We start from the raw sequence: 27,287 nt of genomic DNA on the forward strand, positions 1-27,287 counted from the left end.
TGTAAAATATTCTGTTTATACATTGTTAGAGTTCTGGAGTCTTTTTTTTATCTTTCAAATTAACACCTCTATGAATAAGTCATTTAGAGCTATAGGAAACCTCCTGCAATTCTAGAAACCATGTGTCTACTTGTAAGCTCCCCCAAGGATACAGCCTTCCCACTAAACTGTAGAGTTATAAGAAAACAGCTCTACAGCACCTGCTTTGCTTATTCCCAGGTAATTAATCACCACCACAGCCTATGGATCTAATAACACCAGGCATGTGATGTCCTCTCAAAATTCCCACCATGTTGGGGCTCAAAAAACGCTGCTCTAGGTCTGCTTCATGATATGCAAGGGCCTGCACACAGAACCACACACAGGACCACACCATTGCCTCCCCATGGAGAGGACAAGGAGGTATAGTTTACTTTAGGATTCACAACAGAGAAATCAGAAAAACTGCAATTTTCTCCCAGGCAACAATCCCTCCCAGGAGTCACCCCTAAGTGGTTTACAGCTCCATCAGAAAACTGCTTCTGCTCAGAGACAGATCTTCTTTAGTCTCAGAAAACATATTTCATTATACTGAATATGTCAGGATAAAATCTTCATTAGCAGCTTATGCCTGTCTCCTAAAGTCAATCAAAGCATTTCCAAGGACTCCAATGGAAATAGGATTATGCCCATTCTAAATATGTTTCCAAACTTCACTTCTCAAGATAGCCCAAATATCAAAAAAAGGGGAGGAAGGGGAACCCACACAGATATGGGCATTTATAATAAGATTCACAAAGGACTTTAACTCTTCGAGTTTAATAATGATTGTCTGATGCTCACAATTATGAAAGGTGATCCTTTGAGCTGCTGCTCCCAACCAAGAGATGGCACATGGTCCTTTGTTTAAAAAAAAAACAACAAACAGAACTGCCTTCTTAAATTGATGTTTGTTGTGAATTGATTGTTTAGCAGTAAAAAAATTCCCAAAGGATGCTTCAGTAATTGACTTCCCAAAGCTAATCTACATAAGAATACAAAGTTAGTTCAAAATAAACAAAGGTGCAGTAAAGACTTAAGACAAAGCACCTGTATCAATTCACATTCACTGCTAAACCTATGGTCCTTTCACACAGCAGTTGTCACTTCAGAAAACATGTACCTTGTATGACTGCCAAAGATGGATGGAAAGCATCCTATAGAAAACAAGATAACTGTCAGAGTCCCATAATGAAAGTAACAGTCACTTGCAAAATTTTGACACAAAGAACTTAAAAAAAACACAATCAAAACCAAACCCCATACTAGAACGCAGTATCCTCTTATTGCCATTTCATTGCTTGATTGGTCAAAACTGACAGTGCAATTTATCATCTTCACTTCATCTGTTAGGGTTAAACCTTTCCAAAATGCTGCAGGACTGCAAAGGACACTACTCTCACCCTCCTCCTTCTTCCATTAACTCACTGGGAATCAAGTAAAGCCGGCCACAATATTTCCAAAGCCGCAACTCCACACCACAGCATTACACCAAATCTGGTACGCTCATCCACCATGCAATAGACAAGTACCGAATGGTCTTCCGTATTACACATCACAGTTTTAGTGAAAACACCACCTCATCCATAAAAGCACTAGCGTGATAATACTTTCTCTTCCACAGTTTTATAACTAACTACACTTACATGAAGACAAAAGATCTTTTCTTTTAGGAGGTCGTGATATTTATTCCCCACTCAAATTGATAATGCTCTATCTAATATGAAAATTATATATATTTTTGAAATAACATTCAGATTGTCATCAATAATGTTTATAGATACAGGGATGGAAGAAGAATATACAGAAAACATATGTATTGTATATAGTATAAAGTTGTTTCCCACAGACGACTTGCCTCAACTTACGAGAGACATAGCTCTTTGTAATGCTTCACAGTCCAAACATGTTAACACAACTACATGGGCATTTCTAATAAATTGCAGACTCTGCATAACTGATGTACCACAGACTTTTGACTAGCTTTATCGTGCTTTGTCCAGTGATTCACTCACACAAGCAAACTGTATTCATGAACAGAAACAAACATCTACACCTATAAACAAATATATTATATTGCTTGAAACTGCAGGTATTTGTGTTTATTTATGTATATTTAATTTATATTTCATTTATTTAGGTTATGTCATTATTCTCTATTATTTACATACTGGAAGTCCATAATGTGGCATTTTCTACATTCTCAGTACCCAAATTTGCACTCTTAGTAATGGTATCATGTTTTCTTTTACAGTAAAAAACAAGGCACCAGCTAAGAAATATTTTACAATGATATACTGGAAGTCTCCAAGAACTATGATCAACTCTGTATTTTTTCCTGCATAAAATAGCCACAATAAAACATGCAGCGATGCATACATAAGGTGTCACATTGATGTTCTTAGTGTTGGAGTGGGAGACGGACCCGGAGTAACGATGGAGTCTCAATATGAGTATGATCGTTCTCCCTTTATTCAAGTTTTCACAGAGTATATATAGACAGGCAATAAAAGCACGCGCTAGCGGCAGCTATATGATTGGCTTACAGTCTCTGTTCACACGCTGTACATGCAGTTCATTCACAGATCAAATTGGTTACAAGAATTCACATAGTAAATTGCTTAGTCATTAGCACCACATGTTTTCTACCTTCTCAGTTCCCATTCTTCCCATATACTAATTTCACCTTCTACCACCTGTTTTGCCCTTAATCTAATCTCTCATAGTAGGGAGGCTGGCTCACACGACCATTTTCTCTCAGACACATTCCTACATCTTAGCACCATTAAGTAGTCAAGAAACAAAAGTAGTAGAACACCGAATCTCAAATTGTGCTAGAAAAGTCATATTAATTCAGTTTTTACATCCATAATTCCTCTGCTTGGCCAGACTAAGTCCTTTGGAAAAAGCAGAGTCTTGCGATGCTCTGTACACGGCACCTAATGCAACAGACCAAAAGTTTGCTTGTAGATTCTAGGAAATAACCTAACCCTGGCAGCTGTCATGTGCACACCTGCTTACCAAAACTTATACAAACACATACATAAGTAAAAAAACTTGTATTTTACTTTTCGTTATCTACAAGAAACAGTAGCTTAACCAAGCCAGTTTTACTGTGCTATCAGCCTGGAGAAACTGAGAAAAACATTACATAGTCTTTATTTTGTATAAGTGAGTGATGATATTCACCTTTTTACCACCTCAAACACTCACTTCTATTTATTCACATTTACCATAACTACTTCTAAATTCTCCTACATCTCTAATGCAGTTACTATCATACTAATTCTCAGGAGTTAGTCCTAAGTATTCTCTCTATGAAGCAACATCAGAGATATTTGTTAGTTTCTCATGTCTCCGTATTTTGGTCTCCTGAGGAGATTCTGCACAAATATCCATTTGCTGGTCAACATTCCTGTACATTTCTTGATCAAAAGCACAGATTTCCACCCCACAACTGCATATGGGTTGTTTTGCACTCCCTTTAGTGATTTAATCCTAAAATCCACAATCTCAATTCTATTAATAATACCTGAAGAACAGCATATTCCAGATTTGAACTAAGTTTTAGAACTCTGAAGTCTCAGTGGTGGCAGAAGGCCATGCTGAAACTTCACTGGGGCCAGGGGAAGGGAAACAAAACAAAACAAAACAAAAAACCCCAAAAACAACCAAACAAAAAAAAACAAAAACAACAAAAACACCCAACACACCAAAAAAACCCCCTGACATTCTAGTTCAAACAGGATTTTTTTTTACCCCCTCCCCTTCCCCCAGTAGCAGCAAAAGCTTACTCATATAAGAGAGGGAACCAATAGTGGAAAGAGTACATCTTAGAAACACAGGAAATTTTTTTACACATCAACCAATATTTTACTAGAGAAGTCCCTAAAGTAGGTCACCAAAAGTTAAAGACACACCACTTCCAAACTGACCTGGTTTTGCTTTCTGCCCTTCCACTCACCCCCCAAAAGGGCTGGTTCTGATTCAAAACCAATGGGGTCAAATTTGTTTTTTCTTAAAAATATTTTTGTAATTGTAGAAAAGTGACTGTATTTTTAAACTTTTTTAAATGTTCCCTATTAAAAGCTACTTTAAATCCTACGGTTTTGCATATTTAGTACTAAAAGGAGAAAACATATGAAAAAGTAATAAAAACAGCTAAGGGGAACATTTGAAAAATACAAAACTGAGCTGGCATTTCTGAAAGGCAATTTTTGGTTTTTAGAATTTTGAAATTTTAATCCTTGTTCCAGAAAATAAAGCTTTATGAACCTTACATTTTTTCCAGAAGAGAATACTTCCCATCAGGTATGCTGATCTGCTCTTTGGGGAAAGAGGAAAAAAATAGGCTTGTCAGAATGCCTGTTCTTCGCGATTGTAAAAATGTATATCAACGAGTAATCTTAAAACCATCTCATTGATGACCGCTCATCCCAGATTCAGCTAAGACTACACATCAGCTCCTGCTAGGCAGTCTTTTCTTCCAGGATAATCAAAATGATGAAATACCAGAATCTTGTAAGGAATCTTTGGTTTCAACTTCATACTTGCATTTAGGAGGAGTTATTTAGTCTACAATGTTATGCAAACGCACACAGCCTTAGGGTTTGGGTACACCTAGAAAACGATATTGAATGTTTGTACACTTCTATGAAAATCTGCTTCCTTCTGACCCCGATCATCTTCTCCTTCTTCAGATGTCAGGATGTATTAAAAAGTTTGCAGTCACCATACACTTCCTACAGAAGCTAAGCCTTCTTATCCCCCTAAGACACTACTAGTGTTTGCATATTTTACTGAGGGCTAGACAATGTCACTACGAGACAGCCTGGAGCAGCATGTTTCTGCATTGGAGCATTCCATAGGAATGACTGCAAATTAGACAGAGGCAATTCCAGCCTGCTTCCCTGTTGTTGAAGACAGAAAGTAATTAGCTGCTGGCCTATACCAGCAGCAAATCATTAACCCCTCCTGCCCCTAAACATTTAGCTCAGCTGTGCTGGCCACTGAATTGCAAAGAACAGAAATACATCTTTGTCCATCTTCTGCTTCATCTGGTGCAAAGAATCAGCATTTGCGTGCTGTCCTTGGCTCTTGGATATCTCATCTGGCAAGTCTTCTTGAGAGGACTGGGCCGCATTTGGATTTGTTCAGACCTGATACCCAAATCACAGTCTAGCCCTCAATGATTGCAAAAGCTTTCCGGAGCTCCAGAAAGCACAAAGCTGCCTGCACACATGCTATAGTTCCTACATATAGTAGACACATCATTATCCTGCAACAAGTCAGCATGTACAAAAAAGGGTGGTACAAAGGCATAGCAAGATCTGGAGCTGGGTTTTGTCACCACTGTCTTGGGTTATCTTTATTTTACACCACTTAGATCAGATTTTGTTAAATACTATTTTGGACTTCATTCAATAAAGGCAATGCTTGCCATTTAACCTAGACTACATGCAGCCATTCCAAAAGCCTAAATTTGAGAAGTATTTCATCAAAGTAAGTATTTACTTCAGTACTTTTTCTTCACAACTACCAGCCTAGCAGCAAAGTAGGCCAAACACATCCATCTAACTCAATGGGCCAAACACAAAATGTAGGCCTTTTACAAATGCTTGTAAGAAATTATGTCTTATCATTTGAAAGATAGAGTCATTGCATTGGCATTACACAGTCTGTGCATTAGATCAGACAGCAAATGAGATATTGATAGAACTATTTTGAACAGTCAATAAGCTTTCTAATGATTGATAGCTTTGAGCTACCTCTGGTAATATCAATGTCTGCACTTGGAAATGAGAGATTGAAACTGTAATGTAGTATTCTCTTTGTGGAATTCATAAGCATAACTCAAATGTAGGCAGTGGCTCCAGTTGAGGGATTTGCATGGGGCTCTTTCTTCATAGTGTAAGAAAAGAATGACAGCAAATTTTACTTGCTTTAATATTTCAATCTAAATCCAACCAAAGCAGTATCTCAGAAGGTAAGAATGAGGGGAAAGCCATGGGAGAAGCCAAGTTAAATCACCGAGCAAAAGAATAAACTGAGGAAACAGAACTTCTCCATGAATGTTGCATTTAAAACACCCTGCAGCTTAGTCACACAAATTTCAGAATAAGTCAGAACAGAATAAGTTACTGGACACTCCAAGTAAAGTACCAAAATTTTCCCTTTGAATATTTTATGTACTACAGTCAAAGACAAAAAGTAGCCATTAGAAGGGGGAAAAGGAGCAGAGGAGAAAACATACAGTCAAGACTTAAAGGTAATATCAAATAATTATCAGTGCAGACCTAAAGTAGCTAAATTTTCAAAGACCACATGCTCTTTACTCTCTCAGCATAAGCTTCTTCCATCTCACAAGGAATCCAATAAAAACCCACTATTAAAAATATTCCTCACATTTGTACTAATTTCTTTTTGCAGAAGAATGGAGAAGGAATTTTAATTCCCTAACCTCCATCTAATAATGATTGAAATTAATGACAGCATATTTATCTTAATTTAAGTTTCCAAGCTGTCAAGCTGATGGTAATGCTCTGAGAAAGCTATAAATCCTGTTTGAATTACAGTTATTCATGTATAGTAGTTTCTATTTGGTTATCGAACCAAGTTTCCCTTCAATTTCATCCAAAACTGGAGAGGGGAGGAAGGTGAAAGTAGACTCAGAGTCTTTCCTTATCATTTGTAAGGAATTATTTCCCCCTGCAATCTTACTGAAATTGATGCTACTATTCACAGGGGTACTGGCTCACACTTGCAAGAGGTTTGCAATCCAGCTATTAGTAAAGTAAAATGCAAAAGACATTATAATTCTCTAAAGCAGAGAGAAGATCCATAAAATTACTTGATCAAATTAACTGTTAACACTTTAAAACCTGAGCTGTATCAGACTACAAGTACTAACATTACTCCAATTGCCACTAAGATCAGCAACGTTTTGGTACACTCAGGCATATCCCCCTTCTGCCCTCTCTGCACCTGATGTGGATGCATCCTTGCTCCCTCCTACACAATACAGAGCATAAAGGCGCCTGCATAGTAAGGGATTCTCTTTGGAAAACCATCTGTCAGCAGAGGTAGCTCTTCTTTCACTTAACTTGATACTACGCCAGTGCAAGTCTACAGTCATCCATAATGCTGCTCTTGGTTTATGCTGACATGTGAGACCAGGATCCATACCTAAAACAAATACAATTCAGCACTTGTAGATTTATTGTCATAATCTACTTAACCAATCCAAAATATTTCCTTCACCACTAGTAGTCTGTCCTAAGGAGGCGGTATCCTTCTTCTCTATTGCAGCACTTGAATCAGTTTTTTATATCCCTCTCACTGCTACCCATGTGCTTTCTCTCTTCATGTTTTTATAAACACTATGCCTGTGTTTAGGTGTTTAAGTAATCATCTCTAATGCAAACTTCATGGTGTCTATACAAAAAGTGTCCATTTTCAATTCATACTCTTTAGCACATGCAGAAAGCTGCTTGAAATTTTAGTTCACTAAAACAGTGCAGTTGCAAGGTGTTCCAACTGCAGAGAGGTGAAGTGGCAGAGTATACAATATAGCATTGTATACAGAGTATACAATATAGCAATGGGGTAAGCACATTACATGTAGATAAAGTAATTTAAAAGAAACAGCGAGGAGAATAAAGTTTTTGAAAACTAATGTACGCTGTGCTGTTTGTTTATTTTTAGTATACTGACTCCTTGATATAATACAAACTTAATGAACAAGCAGGCATTGCAGTTTTTAGGGAATCATGTCCTAAGCAAGAAGATAAAAATAACAGACATTCTTCAAACTTTCTTGTAACACCTGCATATCACAACAGAGACAACTGGGGACTGTGAGGGATTCTGAAATTAAATAAAGAACAAAACTGGCACAGTGAAAAACAGACAGAAATTTACCCAAATGGGCAGGTATCATTTTTCAGATTGAGAGCTGAAAATTATTTTGGCTAAATCTTTGGTTGTTACAAATAATTAAAGGTGTGCACACCCTGTGAGTTGTGCTGACACTAGTACGAAAGCCTGGCTTTTTATGTTTATTGAAAAGCAGTCCTTCTGTACTTAGTAATAGTCTTGAACATTTTTTTTAACAAAAACAGACAGCATGGAAATGAATGATTTGGAAGTGCAGAGAAAAAAATATATAATCTATGATCACTTAGGCTTGTAATGACTTTTTTCTCCCCCAAAGGATACTTGTGTGCATCTAAATCTGCATTTAGAATGTGTGCCACCTAGTGGGAGCAAAATTTTGATCAAAATGGTAAAATACGATCCTCCAAAAAATTTACCCTGGCACACTGTAAACTGAAGGGAAATTAGAACTTGCATTCAGTGTTGAAGCACAGTGTTTACACGTCAAAGCCTTCAAACAAAGGGGTTTCCGATTGGCCATTATCGCCTCCTTATTGCAAAACGTGAGTAAAAGTTAGTTGACCCACATAGGAAAAACTACTGTTTGATATTGCTGCGCACTACATATACACTGGAACTACAACTGGCTTTAGATAGACTTCACTAGCTCAGGTTAGGTATAATTTTAGCACTGCAGCTCAATACAAGCTATTTTACTTTTTTTGATTCAAACTTTGGGAGGAATTAACCAATTGCAGCAGTTTGACAAAGCTGCAGCCATTACAAAAGGAATAGCGTGTCCATCCATAAGAGGCGAGTCTTGCATTATGTGAACATGAAGGGAGGTGCACAGCTGCCCTGAGACATTTCACAGCCTTCATTTCAGCTTAATTTGTTATGTTAGACACAGAATAAGAGGGATCTTCTTGTTCTAATATTTGTCAGCAGACTTAAGGGAAATAAACAAGTCTGCTTAGCTTCACAATGGGTAGGTAAAAGGCAAAACATTTATATTTCACAGTATAAATTTCACAAAACAGATCTATGAAACTCACTAACAAAAGATGCAAGATGCAGACCACATGAATTCAAGGAAGGCAGATAAGAAACTCAGACAGTAACTAAACACTCACAGCTAATTCCAGCCTAGCAAGTCTCCTGAACAGAAAATGTCAACAAGGCTAAGGGCATATGAAGTATTCTTGCCCTAGTCTTATTCTTTACAGCAGCTATTGGAAAGGGGCCTAGATAGACCTTTGATGTGACTTAGCACAGAAGTTCTTGGTTTATGTTAGGTACTTCTGTATCTAAGCCCTGGTTATTCGAGAGTAATACAGAAATATGAAACTTTTGCTCAGTGGAGTTCAAAGGCATAGTGGTCTAATATATGTAGTAACCATATTGGAATATTATTTAAAATTAATGATACAAAGCAGTGCACTGTAATCTAATTACCTGACCTTCAAAAAAATAAAATTCTGTAAATGCAGGAAGTGTCACTACATAACCTTAGCTTCAAATCTAATCAGCTTATATCGTTAGTATGGGCATGGCAAGTAGCATGCAAGAGAGAACGAGTGCAAGAGCTTGGACAAGTCTTAGCTTTTAATGATTCACAGCATGGCCACATGGAGTGCTGCCTGCCTGCTCTCAGCTCTCCCCGTGAAAGGCCACAGAGCACCATCTCCTGTGAGGAAACAAGGTGAGAGGTTTTCAGGCCAATACTATTTCCCCAGGGGCCAGGTCACACAGAGTTAAAGGCAGAAGAACAAGGCTGTGGAGAACTCCTCTCAAGGCCTGTCTATGCTTACAGCGCTAAAGGATACATAAACCTCTCTGGGAATGGCGCAGGGCCTGCAGAAGGGGGAAGAGGGGCTCGTAGCCCCCACGCGTGCATCGAAGGGCTTCTCAACACTGTTATGGTTTGAGGAACCAACAACCATTCATTATCAGTTAGACAATTATTCTCTCACACGATGACCCCTCCCCACTTGGGAAGGGGAATCGGGAAAAAACAGAGGTTGAAATATAAACTGATTTAATAGAGTAAGACTAGATAATTAACATTAATAACACTAAAGAGACAATATTGGTCCTGATACCAATATAAAATATACAAGAATTATACTCAGGCAATTCTATGAGCAGGAAGCTGTGCACTCCCAGCAGTGGACAGCAAATGTCGGACACTGTGAGCGCCGTGGCTTCGGGAGGAAGGGAAGGGCTCAGGGGTCCAGCACCGGGGCAAGGAGTTCTCAGGATCACAGCCATCAAGGGAGAGAGAGAACTTCTCAGCAAACTTTCCAATTTATATTGAGTGTGACCTTCATGGTATGAAATTAACCTGTTGGCCAGCTTGGGCCAAGTGCCTGGGTCTCTCGCTCCTCCTTATCCCTACACCTGGCAAGGCTCAAAAACACTGAGACCTTGAAATCCGCGTACCATAGCTGGCTATGAAGTAAATATTTTCACAAATTCAGCTGCTAGAGTCTTCTAAAAGTGCAGTTTTCCCCAGCATTAGAAGAGACCTGACTGAAAAACAAAATTACTGAAAGATAAATTAATCCTGTGTCGCTCAAACCAGGACAGGCGCACACAGGCTCTCCTGCCTGCGCCCAGCGAAGGCGGAGGCACAGCCCGGCTCTGTCACCCCCATTACAGCCCCTCCTGCCCCCCCCAGCCCTCCCCGCCCCTCTGCCTTTAGTCCAGCTCCCCTTCACCAGCACCCCAGTTCGGGCTTTGCCTTGCAAACAGTTACTCGAATGCAGGAGAAAGTGCTCGAACACTTGCCTTGCCCACACACGGCACGCAGGAGGCAGGAGATGATTTTATTTCTTCGCTCTCTTGCTCTCTCTCTTCCCCCTCCAGGCACACAGGGCGCTCCCCCGCGGCAAGGCGGCTTGCATTCCCGGCCTCTGGCGGTCCCGGAGCGGCCCGCAAACGCCCCTTCCCCGCCACCGTCCCTCCGCGTTTCACGGGAGACTCGCTGCCTCGGGGAGGGCAGGTGGAGAGCCCGGCGCCGGCCGGCCCCCCGGGAAGAGCTCCCCGCCTTCTCCGTGGCCGAGCCCCGGCGCCTCAGTGAGGCGCTGGCTCCGCGCCCGGGGCGGCCCTGCAGGCGGGCTGTGGGGGCGATGGGGGGCACAGGCCTCACCACGACGAGGATTCAGAGGCGCCGCCGCCCTTCGTGCTCCTTCCTGGGACACCGAGCTTGGGTTACTGAGACGGTGCAGCCTGGTCACCCCTGTCACGGCAGGAGCCGGCGAGGAGGGGTCCGTCAGGCTGAGTTGAGGCCGCACCAGGAGCTGGGTGCTGAGGACACAAGGCACTTGTGAGGCGGTAGCGCTGTTTTCTTCCCTCTTGTGCTCTCAGGAGCATTGAGTGCTTTATTTTTCACTGTTCCTTGGAAGTATTACAAGCCCCACATGTGTTACTGTGATTTTTGCCTCTTGTTCCTCAAGTAGAAAGAAGGGTGTCGTAAAAGCATCTCTGGCCCTTTCGATGAAAGTCAAGGCTGTTGGCGCTGTGATTTGTCTTACTCTTCTCTCAAGAGAAGAAGACTTCAAAATGACTTCTACCTGGGCGTTGAGTGCTGGAGAGGATGACAAAGAGAAGGGAGAAGGCCTTACGCTACTCAAGAATAGCTCTTACTCTCAACAAAAGTTCTTCACACAGTCATATCTGAAGTATCTTCGTAGTTGACATCACATATTTCACTTATGCGTGTTGTGTCAGTTTATTCTTTGTGCAACTTCAAATAGTCTTCATGTAAGATTTCAAGTGTTGGAGAGAGAAGATGCATTTTTTTATTCATTCTGGTGGGGTTTTTTACATGAACTATCTGACGAATATGAAAGCAGTTCACAGTGCATTTCAGTCCCATCAATTTATTATACTCTCCAAAATTTGGTCACAATCTTTTGTTCAGCTCTATTCTTGTGCCTCAGGCATATGAATCAGTAAACCGAAGCAAGATACTTTTCCATTATTTTGTGGCAACTAAAGAAAAGTAAATGGATATGTTCACTCAAGATCTGTGCAGGAAGTACAAAACATCCTCACCTCTTGCCAGCTCCTCTTGGGAAGAAAACAGACTTTCAAAAGCAACGCTTAAAGGTAGATAATAACTGTCTGTGTTTAGGTGGTCTGATTTTCAGGAGTGCTGAATGTTCATCAGATTATGTGTTGATAATCAGGCTGCTGATCCAAGTAGTAAAACATGAATTTTGGCACCACGTTTTACACCCTGACATTCTAAAATAATGTGTAGAGCTAGAGAAACAAAGGTACAGGGGAAATAAGAAAAACACCTGTAACCGTAGAAGGAAGCATCAAGGCTGTTTGTAATATTGTGTTGAGTTTACCAGGGTGTTTTGGAGGAGGCATTGACATCTTCTGCAAATACTGTTAGAGGACAGACTTACAAATTATTATGTGTGTTACAAAGGAACATTTGTGAAAAGAAAGAGGTTTTCTGAGAGTGTGCCTTCAGCTAGTAAGCCAGTCTAATGAGAAGTTGGGGCCAAAGGGGCACCTCTTCCTGCTTCTCTCACGCACACGGTCCCATCTCCACCTCAGGGCTGGCTGTAGGACTTGTCTAACCCCACAACAAGCTGGTTTTGGGAACATAACAAGTAGAAAACTATTCATTTTCTGTGGGTTTCCAGTTTGGTTCCCTGAGCTGGTTACTGCTCAGTCAAGCAAGTACAGAAGGAAAGGAGGGTGGAGGGGAGTAGAACTTCCCATTTGTACAACAGGTTGTTTAGCTGGCTTAGTTTTAAAATGAAACCTTCGTACCACAGTAGGAACAATCGTTCCAAAGAGCCAGGGACTTACCTGGTACCAATTGGTAAAAAACCCATGGAAACTCATTTTTTTCCATCTGTGGTTTTGATACACATGGTTTGAAACCCTCTGCATTTCAATTCTAGTTGATCTACTTCCAAGCCAGTACATGGAAAAGAAAACAGGGAAAAAGCATCACTAAAAATAATGAACGAAAGAATGTGAAGTCAGTTTAGGTCAACAGATCTACGTAAACAAAATCAGTTATGGGTGTGTATGACCTCCTGCAGGCTGGGAACTAGACAAAAATTATACTGTTGTCTTGCATTTTTTGCTAAACTACACTGTAAAGCAGGATTAAATTTTGGAACTAAAATCCTACTACTGCTTAGTAGCTCCTCCCATTCTTTTCCATCTTCCCAGGTTTTCATGTAACTTAAACTTCAAGCTTACTAAATTTTCAGAATTTGATACGACTGCTTTGCTAAATCTTCCTTTAAGTTATTGAAGTTATTTGAAATGTATTTCTTTTATGTAGCCTTCTATGACTTATTGCTCATCCATCTCCTTTTGCTAAACATTATTATATACATTATTATAAACATTATTTTCTGAAGAAGAAAAGTAATACCAGTATACCTGCTCACAGTATACTATCAAGAAAAAATTTCTCCATAGTGGCTATTTTGGATCTGTAGTGTTTTATGACAACAAATAAAAAAGTGCATGAGGGAAGTTTGATCTGAGTCCACTTAAATTGTAAGAAAAATAATAGCCCATAAAGTGCGCAGAAATGAACAACAAATCTGTTTTCAGTCCTTCTGATGTCTTAACAATATATTTTTCTTCTTTTCCTGGTAAGTTGTTTTCAAATCTAGAGATAAGCTGAAGATGTAAAATTGATACAGAATTCATGTCTGCGTTAAATTCTCAAAATGCTTTTTCAGACACTTAAAACATTACCCTTTTTCTGCTGGAGACTATGGTAGTGTCACAAAAAGGACAGTAGGGCCAAGGTCACATTTAAGAGTAGAAAAGCAAGTGGGTTTAAAATTGATAAAGTACTAGAGATTTTGGGGTGATGTACTTTTGATATATTAAACAGAACAGAGTATTTTGTAATTGACAACAAACTGATTTTACTTTATGGTTTCTCTTGCTTTATTAGGTTCATCCTTACAAAAAAGACTGATTGTCCTCTTATTCTACAGTGGCTACATCAAAAATCAGAGGTGTGTTACCTATTTAGAATATTTAGAATATTTCATGTTGTTAAGGAAATTTCATGAGGAAACTTCATTTCTACTTCACTGTGCCACACATTTTCAAAGCTTCATAAAGGGAAATTTGCATCAATGATACCAAGAAGGCATTAAGTATCTCCAGCTCCCCAGAAATTCAATAAAGGCAGTAAGGGCTCCCCAGAGCACCTAGAAACTTAAAGGCTTGAGGTCTTAGGCACTGCTGTCATTTACACCTGGAGAATAATACAGACACATACATATAAAATTGGAGGTTCTTTGTATCTATTATTTTAAAGCATGTTCCCATTCAAATATACAATTCTTCTCTCATGCAGTCCCTTTACCAGTAATGGTGAGTGTATAATGATGGCCTTCATACAGCCTCACTAACAGCTAGATCAATGGTACTTGTCACGTGTATGGTTTCCTGGGCTGCTTCTTAGAGCTAATTTTGATGGTATTACTTGAAAACACACATTTAACTTTTGGGTTCCTCCTATTGATTTTTGTTTTTCTGAATGTAATGTTTGTTTCACCCTAATATGTAAGTGTTTCTTTAAAGTGGATGTATAATGAGGTAGTTTGGACTGTGTGTCTTAGCTCTCTCTGCACACTATTAGTATTGGACTCCCAAGGGCAGTTTGTGCAGTGAACTGCAATAATGAGGTTCATGGTTTATAAAAAGGCTGATGTGACAAATTACTGACCTGTTTTGGAGATTAAGTAACCCTACCTTTGCCAAGGTCTGCATATCAGCTTTTTATTCAGCGTTAATTCTTACAGTATAGTAGTTCCCCTGTTGAGTGTTCCACGTGCCAAGCTGATCAAGAAAATAGTTGCAAAATATAATTACTGATGTGATTATTTGTGCTTCTCCCAAGACAAAACATATTATTCCGTGATTCAGGATCTGCACTGGGTTAAATTTTATGCAACTTCTTGCAATACTTGAGGTCTTTAGAGGTTCTTCCAGTACACTACACCTGCAGCTTTAGTTGGGAGAGTATCGGAAGGAGCACGTGTTATAAAACTCATTTCCCCATAATACAGGTGTCGCCCTTTCACTCCATTAATGTCTGTGACATTTGGTTAAGCTGCAGAAGTATCAATTTGTTATCTACTTGTAATCAAGTCTTCTCAGAAGCGCTCCCTTTCACGAGACACCATAGTTCCTCTCAGTAAGTGGCACCTATATTCTTTTCACTGATCTTGCTTTTGGTGGTAATACAACATACCTCTTGATTCATTTTAATATCTCAAGCATTCTGGATCGCTAGTAAAAATGAATTGCTTTTGTCACCTGTAGGACATCTGTATAGATGTTTTTTTAATATTGGTCCATCAACTGGTTTGTGAAGGTAGCCAATAGAAACAACATCCACTATGTATTTTATTTCATTGCTACTTTTACTGATATTTTTTTAAACTTTTCATTTATGCCTGCCAGACTTTCAATGGGTGCGTTTTTATGGGTGAAAAATGGCTCTGTGATATACAATGTGCATTTACATGTGTTCCACAATAATATATGGTTCTTGGAAAGAAACACAAAAGCTGTTGTCATGCACTTAAAAGTGTGATGATGATGCTTAATTTGTCATTTTTATTTGGAACACTCAGCAAACTGAGCTTCATTGTCCTACTGATGTGGCCAACAGAGAGTTTGCATTGATAGTCTTTCCTCATTAGCATTGACACTGTCGGTTGTGCTAGCTTTCATCTTTCCCCATAGCTATTGCTTTGGGTTTTTTGCTACAAGAACTCTCAAGCATTTAAATGAGCAGAACTTGCTGTTGTCCCCTTGCTGCAGTGGGATTGTCATTTCTGTCTCTCTTGCTATCTCGCATACATTTCCTGACGAAAAAATGAATTCTATGAAGTATCTCGCATAATTGTTTGTGCCTTTGTGATGTGTATAATGATGTGTAACATTATTTTGGAAAGGCTAAAGTAATGATCAAAAGTTGAATCCTTGCTGCATGTGTGTTTCATGTTTTATCAAAACAGTTGGCAGGCAGTGGTCACATTCAGTTCTGCAATGATATACATCACTCTCTAAACAAGAGGATGGCTTTTGTGGAGCTTATCTCTACCAGGTGCCAAGAAATAATTGAGGCTTTTTGCACAGATAGCAGTGTTGTGTAGTACAAGAATATCAGCACCAGCATGAAAGTATGACTGCAAAATCCTGGGTAAATGTTGTGGCAATGATAGAATTTGTACTGAAAATGGCATATACAAAGAAGTGCTTCAATTTCCCCAGTACTTTTCACCTGCTCTGTATGCTTTAAACTTAACTCAACTACTGAAATTAGTTATTAATGGTTTTTTCCCCTGAAAAATTGAAATGTAATCTGAACGGTTTTGTAAGTACAGGATGCTACATACAGTACTCAGTAAACCTTTGAGATGATGAGAGTAGGCTTACTTAAAATGGAAGTCAAGGTCCATTGCCAAAAAGCTGAGCTTCACCATTTCATATGTTTTGCATATGAATGAATTATTTGTGTGTGCCCAGAAAAAAAGTCTTGTGCTATAAGGAATCATTCTTAAATGCCAGTATTATGAAGCTGGCTTTTGGTTTACCAGTTATTTGCAATTTTGATAGCCAACACCATTCTTCTTTATTTTTATTTATATCAGCTCACAACTCATGCTTAGAACAACAAAACTCTTCAAAAACAACAAAAGCACATTTTGCCTACAGATGAATATGGTCCACTTGCGAGAAAAGCTTTTGAACATAAATCTGTCAGCTTATCATTATTTAACAACCAAGTAATCAAGATTGACTTACTTATTTTCTAGGTCTGAAATGATATTAAAAGCTCTTCCAAAATGAGTGTTTTTTAATTCTTCTTCTCATTCAAGATTTGAAGGCACCCGATATCACTGTTTCCAATGGCTTACGTCTCCAGACCATTCTGTATTCTGCTTACAAGCACATCGAGACAAACCCATCTCTGTCAATATCCCTGCTTGGAGCAGAGCCTTCCTGTTCCATAACATATATTAACGAGTATTGTGGCATCTGTTGGAGAGAGCCAGAGATCATCTTTGCTTTGCAGGTAGTGTCCACATTGCTGGGACACAGCAGCATGATCTGTTATGCAGAGGTTTAACAACCCATTCTCATGGGTAAATCATGATTAGAACAACCCTGGAATTTACTGGTATGTTGATCAGAAGTGTGTGTGCTGGTAATGTCATAGTTGAGTTAAGGGAGCAGCAAAAAGAACTTGTCAATCAAAAATTCAAAAATAGTATTACTTTGATTAAACTTGATATGCTACGTGTTGTGTTAACATGCGTTGCTCCTATTTCAATGGGAATAATTATGCCAAGACTGATGAATGGCATTTTGTGAAAATCTGTCAGCACCAGAAATACTGGGTATCTGTCATTCAGGGACTCTGCTAGTGCCACTTAAACATTTGAACAGGTATGATAGAAGTAATTTTTTTAATGACATTAAATTTCTTCTTATGATACAAATTCTAGTAAATGAGGGAACTCTTGAATGGCTTAGCTTTCCACTGACTTGTCTGGGCTCTAGGCTGGTAATCAGATTGCTTGCTTACACTCTTCTTGAAACAAACTTTGTTTTTAGAGAGACTAAAAGTTCACTCAGAAACATTATTAAGAGCAGAGCTCTCTTTTGACTTCCTATCCAGATTACTTATGGCAAACTTCAAACACGGTATTTCCTAGAGTCATAGAATCATTTGGGTTGGAAGGGACCATTAAAGGTCATCTAGTTCCAGCCCCCTGCAATGAACAGGGACATCTTCAATTAGATCAGGTTGCTCAGAGCCCCGTCCAGCCTCACACTGAATGTTTCCAGGGATCGGGCATCTACCACCTCTCTGGGCAACCTGTGCCAGTGTTTCACCACACTCATCATAAAAAATTTCTTCCTTATATATGTATCTAAATCTACCCTCTTTTAGTTTACAACCATTACCCCTTGTCCTATCACGACAGGACCTACTAAGGAGTTTGTCCCCATGTATCTTATAAGCCCCCTTTGAGTACTAAGAGGCTGCAACAGGGTCTCCCCGGAGCCTTCTCTTCTCCAGGCTGAACAACCCCAATTCTCAGTCTGTTCTCACAGGCGAGGTGTTACAGCCCTCTGATCATTTTTGTGGCCCTTCTCTGGACCCGCTCCAGCAGGTCCATGTCTTTCCCATGCTACGGGCTCCAGAGCTGGACACAGTACTACTCCAGGTGGGGTCTCACGAGAGCAGAGCAGAGGGGCAGAATCACCTCCCTCGTCCTGCTGGCCGCACTTCTTTTGATGCAGCCCAGAAAGCAGTTGGCCTTCTGGGTTGTGAGCACACATTGTTGGTTCATGTCTAGCTTTTCATCCACCAGTACCCCCAAGTCCTTCTTGGCAGGGCTGCTCTCAATCCCTTCACCATAGCCATCCTCAAAGCCCCAACACCATTCTTCTGTATTTTTATCAGCTCACAACTCATGCTCAGAAAAACAACAAAACTCTTTGAGGCCTGTATTGATACTGGGGGTTGCCCCAACCCAGGTGCAGAACCTTGCACTTGGCCTTGTTGAACCTCATGAGGTTCGCATAGGCCCAATTCTTGAGCTTGTCTAGGCCCTCCTGGATGGCATCCCATCCCTCAGACATGTCAACCACACCACTCCACATTTGCTGAGAGTGCAGTCGATCCCACTGTCTGTAACACTGATGAAGATATTAAACAGTACTGGTCCCAATACGGACCCCTGAGGGACACCACTCGTTTCATGGGACTTCATTTCTGAGTATATATCAGCTTTGCATAAACCTCTCGTATTCTTCCCCAGAATGTTCCTTTACCTAGTCAAATTGATACAGGGCTGCAACTATTAGTAATGGCATTATCATGGGATTCTCTTCATCATATCTTAGAGTTTGATAGTACATACTATCGGTGTTGTTGTGGCAAGAAGATGGGGTGCCTTTCTAGTCCTTCTAAGTCCTTAATTGTTTCAATTGTTGTGATTTCGTTTGTATAGCATGTTTTTCTATAACACTAACCAACATATCTCTCTCAAAGAAAAAATCGAAGTGGGCTCAGTGTAATGTATGTAGATACATTAGATCCGAAAATTCTCAAAAAAATTACCAGATTCTCAGGCTTGTAGTCTACTCCTTACTTGTAAAGATACATAAAGGATAAATTAGAATCACTCTGATTGGACTCACTCAGAAAAATGTTTTGAATTAAAATAACATCAAAAGGCTGTAATATGTGCAGCCTGGTCCGTAGTGAAACCTCTGTGAAAACATTTCTGATCCATATGCTTGTAAGTCACAGACCTGCACTGTACAGTAACAAAATTACCCAGAATTACAGAGGAAACCTTTATTTATCACTCTAATATTGCAGACAAATTATTGTACAGGTGGGAAAATAATTGCCTATGGGTATTAAGTGTGTATCTACATGTTCATAATGGACTCTTTATCTTATTGCCTGAAAACCAAGTCCTAAGTAGGCATAGTCATAACAAAAACATTTTGTTAATGCAAATAATAAATAAAAACAGTTCAAAGAGGAACTTTATAGAACCCAGTACCTCCAGGAATTACGCATATTATTTGTATTACTGTTTCACATTAAGTGCCAGCTATGAGATGGCTATTATACAAGATAGATAGGAAAAGAGTACTGGTTTTAGTCCAGTAAAATGTTGAAAAAAGTCTTGTGATCTTCATGAGGTTTTTGGTGAGATTTCTGACATTAATACCAGAGAAAGGGAGACCTTCATGTGATGCAGCTCATCCAAAGTGGGCGTTAGAGCAGTTGAAAGCCAACTGATGCCTGCTGCACCAAGGTACAGGAGGGCTCAGAGGTGCTGGCAGCTCAGAACATTTTGTGTTTATTTCCCACAGAAATCAGGCTTTTGTGTCCCTTCAATTTTTAAAGCAGCCTGCTCCATCTGGCACAGTCTATGCTTCCAAATAAGGTTCAGCTGTCTGTTGCCTGCATGAGGAAGAATGGAAGAAGGACCTTTAGAAGGAACGTGAAACTAAGGTTCCTGTACGAGATGACTAATTTTCCCTGTCAGAGTTTTGCCTTAAATGTGGTGCCTGCATTTAGGGGAACATAGAAATCCTATCGTCCAGCCGTGTTTAGACATTATTGTTTTCACAGATTAGTGCAAATATTTGCCAGGGAATACGCACTTGAGATCATTCTAGGAAAAGAGTAATAGTGTCATGGGAGGAAAAAAAGGAGGATTTTCATTAAGCTGAAACATACGTGATTTTTAGCATGATAGAAGTGCCATAACAGACAAAGCCACAGATCTAGATAAATTAGCAAATGAAATATTGCAGTGGGAGACACTGAGAATAACCGTCATGCAGCAGAAAATCATATCTTCAAAAAAATAAATTTTGATTAGGATTATACCAAAACCCAAACAATTATGCTCTTTGTTTTACCGCTGTAAAGTATTCTTATTGTCCTTGGGGTCTGAACCCTGTTGTTAGTCTCGAAGATCATCATATTCATATAAGGTTGTAAAATCATGATCATAAACTTTTTGAAATCTATGTTGCACTCAAGTGGGTATTGTAATTGCAGAATTAGTAAAGGTAAGTAGTTGTCTCATGATTTTTATTAGCCATACTATTCGTTATTTGTATACTTCTATCATGCTGCTTCTTGTTAGTCTGTTCCTTGGATTGATTAGTTCCGTTCTGTACATTTATCTCCACTTGGAAGTTGTCCATTCTTTTACAGATTTCTGTTACCTGTGTTTGGATTTCTTGTATGCCTGCTTTTCCTTCTCCAAAGGGATGGGGAGAGAAAATATTGTCGATGAAAGTACATAATTGATTTAATGGCGTCTTTTCAGTTATTTGCTGTCCCAGTCTTTCCGTTTACCTTGTGTTTAGCTACTGATGAAAATGGAGTAGGTATTTTTAGTGGTGTCCCAAATGAATTCAAAGTCATTCTTTCCTCACTTACAGGAGATTTACAATCACTAATTATCTATTCAGTATGCACAATGCTTTTGTCACAGAATGACAAGAATCACTGTGTTTTATCTCTTCTTTTGACATTCTCTCAGTCTTTTTTTAGGCTTGAGCAACCTAAATATTCTGCTGTCTGCAAATGCTGCCACTTGCATTCTGTTATTAAATAGTGAATGCATAGATTCTGCTGTAAGTGACATCTTCAAATGAGGCATATAGTTTTCAAAACAGACAACATCGAGTAGCAATTTTTTCCAGCTTATTGTGTTACTGTACTTCTTTACATGGGCAAGAAATATCCCCCAACAAATGATAAATTACGTAATAGTGAGGATCTGTTGTCAGTGCTTGAAAAAGTACATGATTTTTGACAATCAGAGGGCAAATGAATATTTTTGGAAGTTCTTATTATACAGCAGTTCTCAGGGGGGGAAAGAAAAGAGGAAGGAATATGGTCAGTCTTTGGCACTGAGATAATGTGCCAGAAATCTTAAAAAGAACCTATTTAGTAACTTTCTGAAACAGGACATTGTGTGTTGAATACATGATTTAATAAATGCATGAAAACTACAGAACTGACTTTCAAAAATTTTACAAACTGTGTCCTAGAGCTGATTAAAATATATCCTTCCTAATACTCTCCCCATTCTGTATCAGTCCCAAGAGAATGTGAAAATCTGTCCTAGTGCCTCTGAAGATTCATAGCTTGTGTCTTTTCGTCACTAAACCTTACAGGTTAGGGGTCTTGGTTGGATTTCATCTTCCAGATTGGTATTCCTATTTGAAAAGCTGAGGGCATATATCCTGGGGAACTTGCTCTGAAAAGTGGGAGTCTGTGACAATGTAGGAGGCATTTAGCAAATTGAAGATACTTGTTTCTGAATGGTTTTGGATCATGACTTTTGGTGATACTAATATATTTGAGGTGTACCCATTTTGTATCCACAGTCAGCTCTATGTGGAATGTCATGTCTACAATACATCATATGCATTGTACATGGTGTGCAGAACTTGGTGTGCAGAACTTTCCTGTTCCATGTGCCTGGCCGCCAAAGTGCCGTGATCTGTTAGATAATGGTAAAAAAGCAGTTCAGCTGGCAAGTATGGAAACTGGACCAGCTATCCCCAACCTCAGTTATGGCGTGAAATTTAGTTTTGGATTGAAATCTAAATTTGATATGAAGTTTTGCTAAAAATTTTAGTAAATGTAAGATGTGTAACAAACTTACAGTAATAAAATAAATCACAGTTAGCCCTGTTACACTTCAATGAAAATTTTTGCAGTTTGTTCTTTCAAGAACATACGTCAACCAGGTATAGTGGTTTGATAAATATTTCAGCTATGCATCACACTAGCCAGTAGCTAACAACCTTTTTCCTACACCAGTACTCTGGTTCATTTTCAAAGCAAAGTCATTGACAAGGTACTAATAAACCTCTCATTTAGTCATGCAGCTTGCAGTGAAAGCCTCAAGCTGAAGGCTGCGTGTGTATGTAATTTCTTAACTGCTGCTCTGAGCTACAAGCTTTTTCTATCAAGGTAAAATGCATTAAACTAGCTCATAATTCTTCTGTCTGCTTTGTGTTGCTTGAGAGGCTTTAAAGAGCTATAATCAATTTGCCAAACGGATAAAGAATAGCCATGACCCTGCATCATGCACGACAGAGAATTCACTAGTGAAAATACTGTGCATATATGTAACTCCTCACCTGTTACACAACTGCAGAAGCATCAGGGTCCTTGAAATGATATTGTATGCTGAATAAAGGAGAAAGAGAAAAGATGACAATGGATGTTTTACTTTTCTGAAGTGAAATCATGTATCAAATCTAGAATTGGATATGATAGCAAATGAAATGCTGGTAAAAATCCGTTCTGATTTACAGGTGCTATGTCTTTCTCCCTACTCCTAATTTAAGTTTAAAATTGCCAGGTCATATACTGTGGGATTATTTCACATGAAAAATGCTTTAGCCAGCCAGTTTACACTGGGGATTAAGGTTGTAGGTGTGTTTGGGTAAGAAGAGAGAACTACCTATCCACGTGTTTGTTATAATTTCTAAAAAAGCATATGTTGGAAAGTCATTGTTGGTAAAAACAACTCAATGATTAAGGCTAATTTCAATTTATTTATCTGTGAAATCATGATCAGCCTACCACGAATCCTGGCGGAGAAGAGTGGATAACTCTGAGGTTGTGGCTTCCTCCACAAGACAAGCTCAAAACAGCTACAGAAAAACTGTATTTCTAGAGCAAAGCTGTCCTACATGTGTACACTTTTATCCTGTCTCAGTTACTACCCATTGTAATGATCATCAAAGGCTGACTCTACAGCCAGAAGCAGCTCTTTCTCTACATTTATATCATGTAATACACCCATGATATAATCACCAGGAATTAGGTTGCAAAACCATCTCTGTGTCACAATGAAATTCTCCTACTCTAGGGAAATGCCGTTGCATTGTGCTGCCGGAGAAATAGTTGGTAAAGAGGCCTATGATGTGACAGATTACTAATCACCTTTTCTTAGGTGTTCCAAGTGTAGTAATCTTTTTATTAATTATTATTTTCTCTCTCTTTTGTCTGTCATGTAAAACTGATAAAATATAGGAGGTTTGGGGTTTGCCCCAAAGAGAATTCACTGGACACATAATCACCATATAACCGAAACAGTCCTGAATTTTTACATATGTAAAGACTTTTCAGAAATGTCAGTGCCACGACAAAGGAAAAAAAAACAAATTAAATGATTGAGATGCCCACTGCTCTGAGGCTGACCTTAGAGGTTCACTATTACCTTTTCCCCCACCTCTTTTTAACCTTTCAGATTGCTTAGTGATCTGTAAATCTCTTGTAAATCTCCTTTCTATTTTCTTTCAGATATTATAGTTTTTAAAAATTATTATTTGAGAACATGTATAATTAGTGAACAGGTTCATTGGTGGTAGTAGTGCACCCAAGAAGGTGCACATTTCCCTATTAATAAATAGTCAGCAGTGATTTTCTGACATCACAAATTAAAACAATTGGAGCTGGGCTATTGCTCAAGTGAAGCATTTTGTTTGTCTTGCAAAGCTCCATGGCCTAAGTATTAGCCCGCAATGTTGTTTCCTCCAGCCAGATACCTAGCAATCAGTTCAGCTTTATGTATTTACTATGTAACTAGCATGGCTGTGATTGACAGTTAAAAAAAATGTTGAGGAAAATAACAATTTTATGACCTTGCCTTTTAATGGGTAATTACGTTTTAAAATGATAAGCGTAGGACCTACTGGGGCTCTTCCTTGGGTTTATTCTTTCTGGGCAATTACATCAGTGAATAATATACTTGAGTACCTTCGCTTGCTAACATCATGATGACAAGTAAGGGTGTTAACATAGAGACACAGCAAGTTTTCAGACAGTTACTTATTTACAGATTTTATCAGTATTTTTGAAAAGCTAGTCATGAAAATGGAGATATTTGAAGGAGGGATTATGAAGAGACAAAGGATGGCATTCTTGCGACCTTTCATAGACCTTACATGATCTCTTTCTAATGACCAATATGATTTGGTCTCAAACTTGAAAACCAATTAACCCTGTGGAACTGTAACTCCTTCAGTTTGTGAGCTTCTCATTTAAAACAACAAAAGACCTGTGTGACTGATCCTTTGCATGCTGCTTTTACCACGTAAGCTCATAAATATGGCCAAAAGCGAAAAAACAGTCTGGTTGTCAGAATTCAGGAGGAAAACAGTGTAATCCTTTGAAGCTGGAATCAAGTGACAAACCAGGAGCCAGCTCCTTGAACTGGAGTACATGGGAATGGTGCCACCCATTTGAGAAGGAGCAACACCACACCCTGAGTAAGCAGAAGAGGAAGCTTGCTGAGTTTTCAGTGAGGAGCATAGAGGCCATGAGAGTGTGGTTTGGAGTTACAAGCTTTCTTCTAACACTGAACAAGACCCTTTTCTGTTTTATGGCAGAATTCCAACCTTGTAAGCTCCTCCATAGTCCTACTGGAAGGCTGATTAAAATACACACTATTCTCATTTTCATAGTTTGTTTCAAGTCTGGCCAGACATTGGTTCTATATGACTGCCATCTATTCTGGTATTTTGAATGTCGCAAAACCAGGGTAACAGTATGTAACATTTTCTAAAACTTCCAAGTGCTAGTGTAGCCTGTATCGGGGAACAAGAGTTAGTTCTGGAACAAGGGCACTGCTTTAGCTGCAGACCATTAAAAACAGACCTTAGACTAATCAGAAGTGGGTTCACTGTGATCTACAGATTAAAGGGTACACGTAAATTTAAAAAAAGTGTGGAGTACTATGATTGGAAATTTCTCCTTGGCGATCAATTAGGTAGGAAAAATTTTTTGAAAGTTTGCTTGGCTTTTTTCTTGCCATGTGTTTGTCTTCGATGATTCTTCAGAGCCACTTTCACGTTTCTGGCATTCTGTTCTTAATAAGCCTCATAAAATGCCATGAAACAGCTTCAGTTATCTTTCAATACTTAGATTAACTGCAGACGTTCTTGGAGACAATGCCCACCTTGTTTGGGTGCTCTCAAGCCATGACTCTGCTAGTTGTTACAGGATGCTACCATTCCTGTCTCATCACTACTGCAGTGCAGACATATGCATGTATCCTTTTCTCCAAGCCAATTGGCAAGTCAAGTGCAGCAAAGAAGTGACTCATGGAAAAAACTGGCAAGGAGCCATGCTTAGGGCTGCAGGAGCCATGTGGGGAACAGCTGTGACCTGGCCACAGCAGCTGGGGTCAGGCTTACAATGAAGTTGTGGGAAGAAGCAGAGAGGGGAGGGACATGGTGCCAGTACAGCAGGTGAGATCCATTGAGCCTGATTGCCAGCTTTTCTCTGTCTAGTGGAGATTAGATGGGAGAAAGGATGTTCACAGCAGGAGTTTTCAGAGTGTGGGCAACCAGCTTTGGAAAAGTATGTTCTGCCCGGCAACTGCAGTGCTTGGTCTTGGTTGATAACTGCCTGATGGTGTAGGACATAGGACTAGAATCATGGAATCATAGAATGGTTCAGGTTGCTAGCCAAGTAATTGAGTGGCTGCAGATTAGCGGTTGGCTTTCTGGGCTGCAAGTGTGCATGGCCGGCTCATGTAGAGCCTCTCGTCCACCAGCACCCCTAAGTCCTTCTCCTCAGGGCTGCTCTGAAGCCATTCTCCACCCAACCTGTATTTGTGCCTGGGATTGCCATGACCCAGGTGCAGGACCTTGCACTTGGCCAAGTTGGCCTTCATGAGGTTCACACAGGCCCACCTCTCAAGCCTGTCAAGGTCCCTCTGGATGGCATAGTCACTTCCCTGTCACTTCCCTGTTCCTCACAAATCTGTCTTTTCCCCTGGAACTTGTACTTATACATACATATGCACGCTTATGTGTTTATATATGTTTGTGTGTGTGTGTGTGTATACTTCCACAACTCTTTCTTCTCCATTGGTAGTGAAGAATGGTACCCTGAAAAGTCCTAACCTTGTTCTTCCAAGGGACTGCATAGGAGCAGCATTTTATGTTATTGTTCATCTTTTTAACACCCTTAATTTGAATACCTCCCCTTCTGGCAATCCTTTGCTAGCCAAGTAATTGAGTGGCTGCGGAAATTAACTACTAAGGCATGAGCAAAGTATCTTTAGTGCTATCGTTTCATGGCTCTGCCAGTGAACTCTACTCATGCTTTCTGTAACTTGGAATTGTTTTGTGATACAGAAGTGGTGGCTGCAGTAAATTCAGCACACAGTGTCCCTGCCCCGAGGACCATAAAAATGAGTACGGAATAGAAAAAGTTTAGATGTAAAGGTAAGGATGTAAAGGTACTTAAAGACTGGTGGTATCCATTTCCTGATGTTTCATTCTAGGGTCTTAACCATCAAACTCCCTTCCTTGCAATTTGTTTTAATAAGATGATGCTAATGTTCCCTCTGTATTTGAAGCTAGTGAATGTCATCCCCCAGGGAGAATCCTGATTGTCTGTTTTTTGCTACTACACTCAGTATTTCCCATACAGAGAGCCAAAGAGCTTCTGGAAGGGCCTGGTTGACAAGAGTGAATTGTAGCTCTCATAGCAGATGTAATTGCCAAGGAGCCTTTTGAGAAGAACAGTCAGATTGCTGGTGAAATTAAAGCTTGCCTAACTGTGAAAGGCTGAGAAGTATAATGGGGATGGGAAGGATTAAAACGTTAGCATTTGAGGAGAGTCGGAAGGGATCTCCAGGAAGAACAGATAGCTTCTATCTGCAGCAAGCTCTCTTCAACTAATGCCAGTCCGGCAGGAGAGACCCTCATCCTGTAAACTCTCCAGGGAAAACCTGACAAGAGGAGAAATCTCCAGAAAAGATCTGAGTGTCAAATCCTAACTTAGAAAA

The sequence above is a fragment of the Larus michahellis genome, chromosome 5, assembly GCF_964199755.1.
Source record: "Larus michahellis chromosome 5, bLarMic1.1, whole genome shotgun sequence".
NCBI classification, from domain to species: domain Eukaryota; kingdom Metazoa; phylum Chordata; class Aves; order Charadriiformes; family Laridae; genus Larus; species Larus michahellis.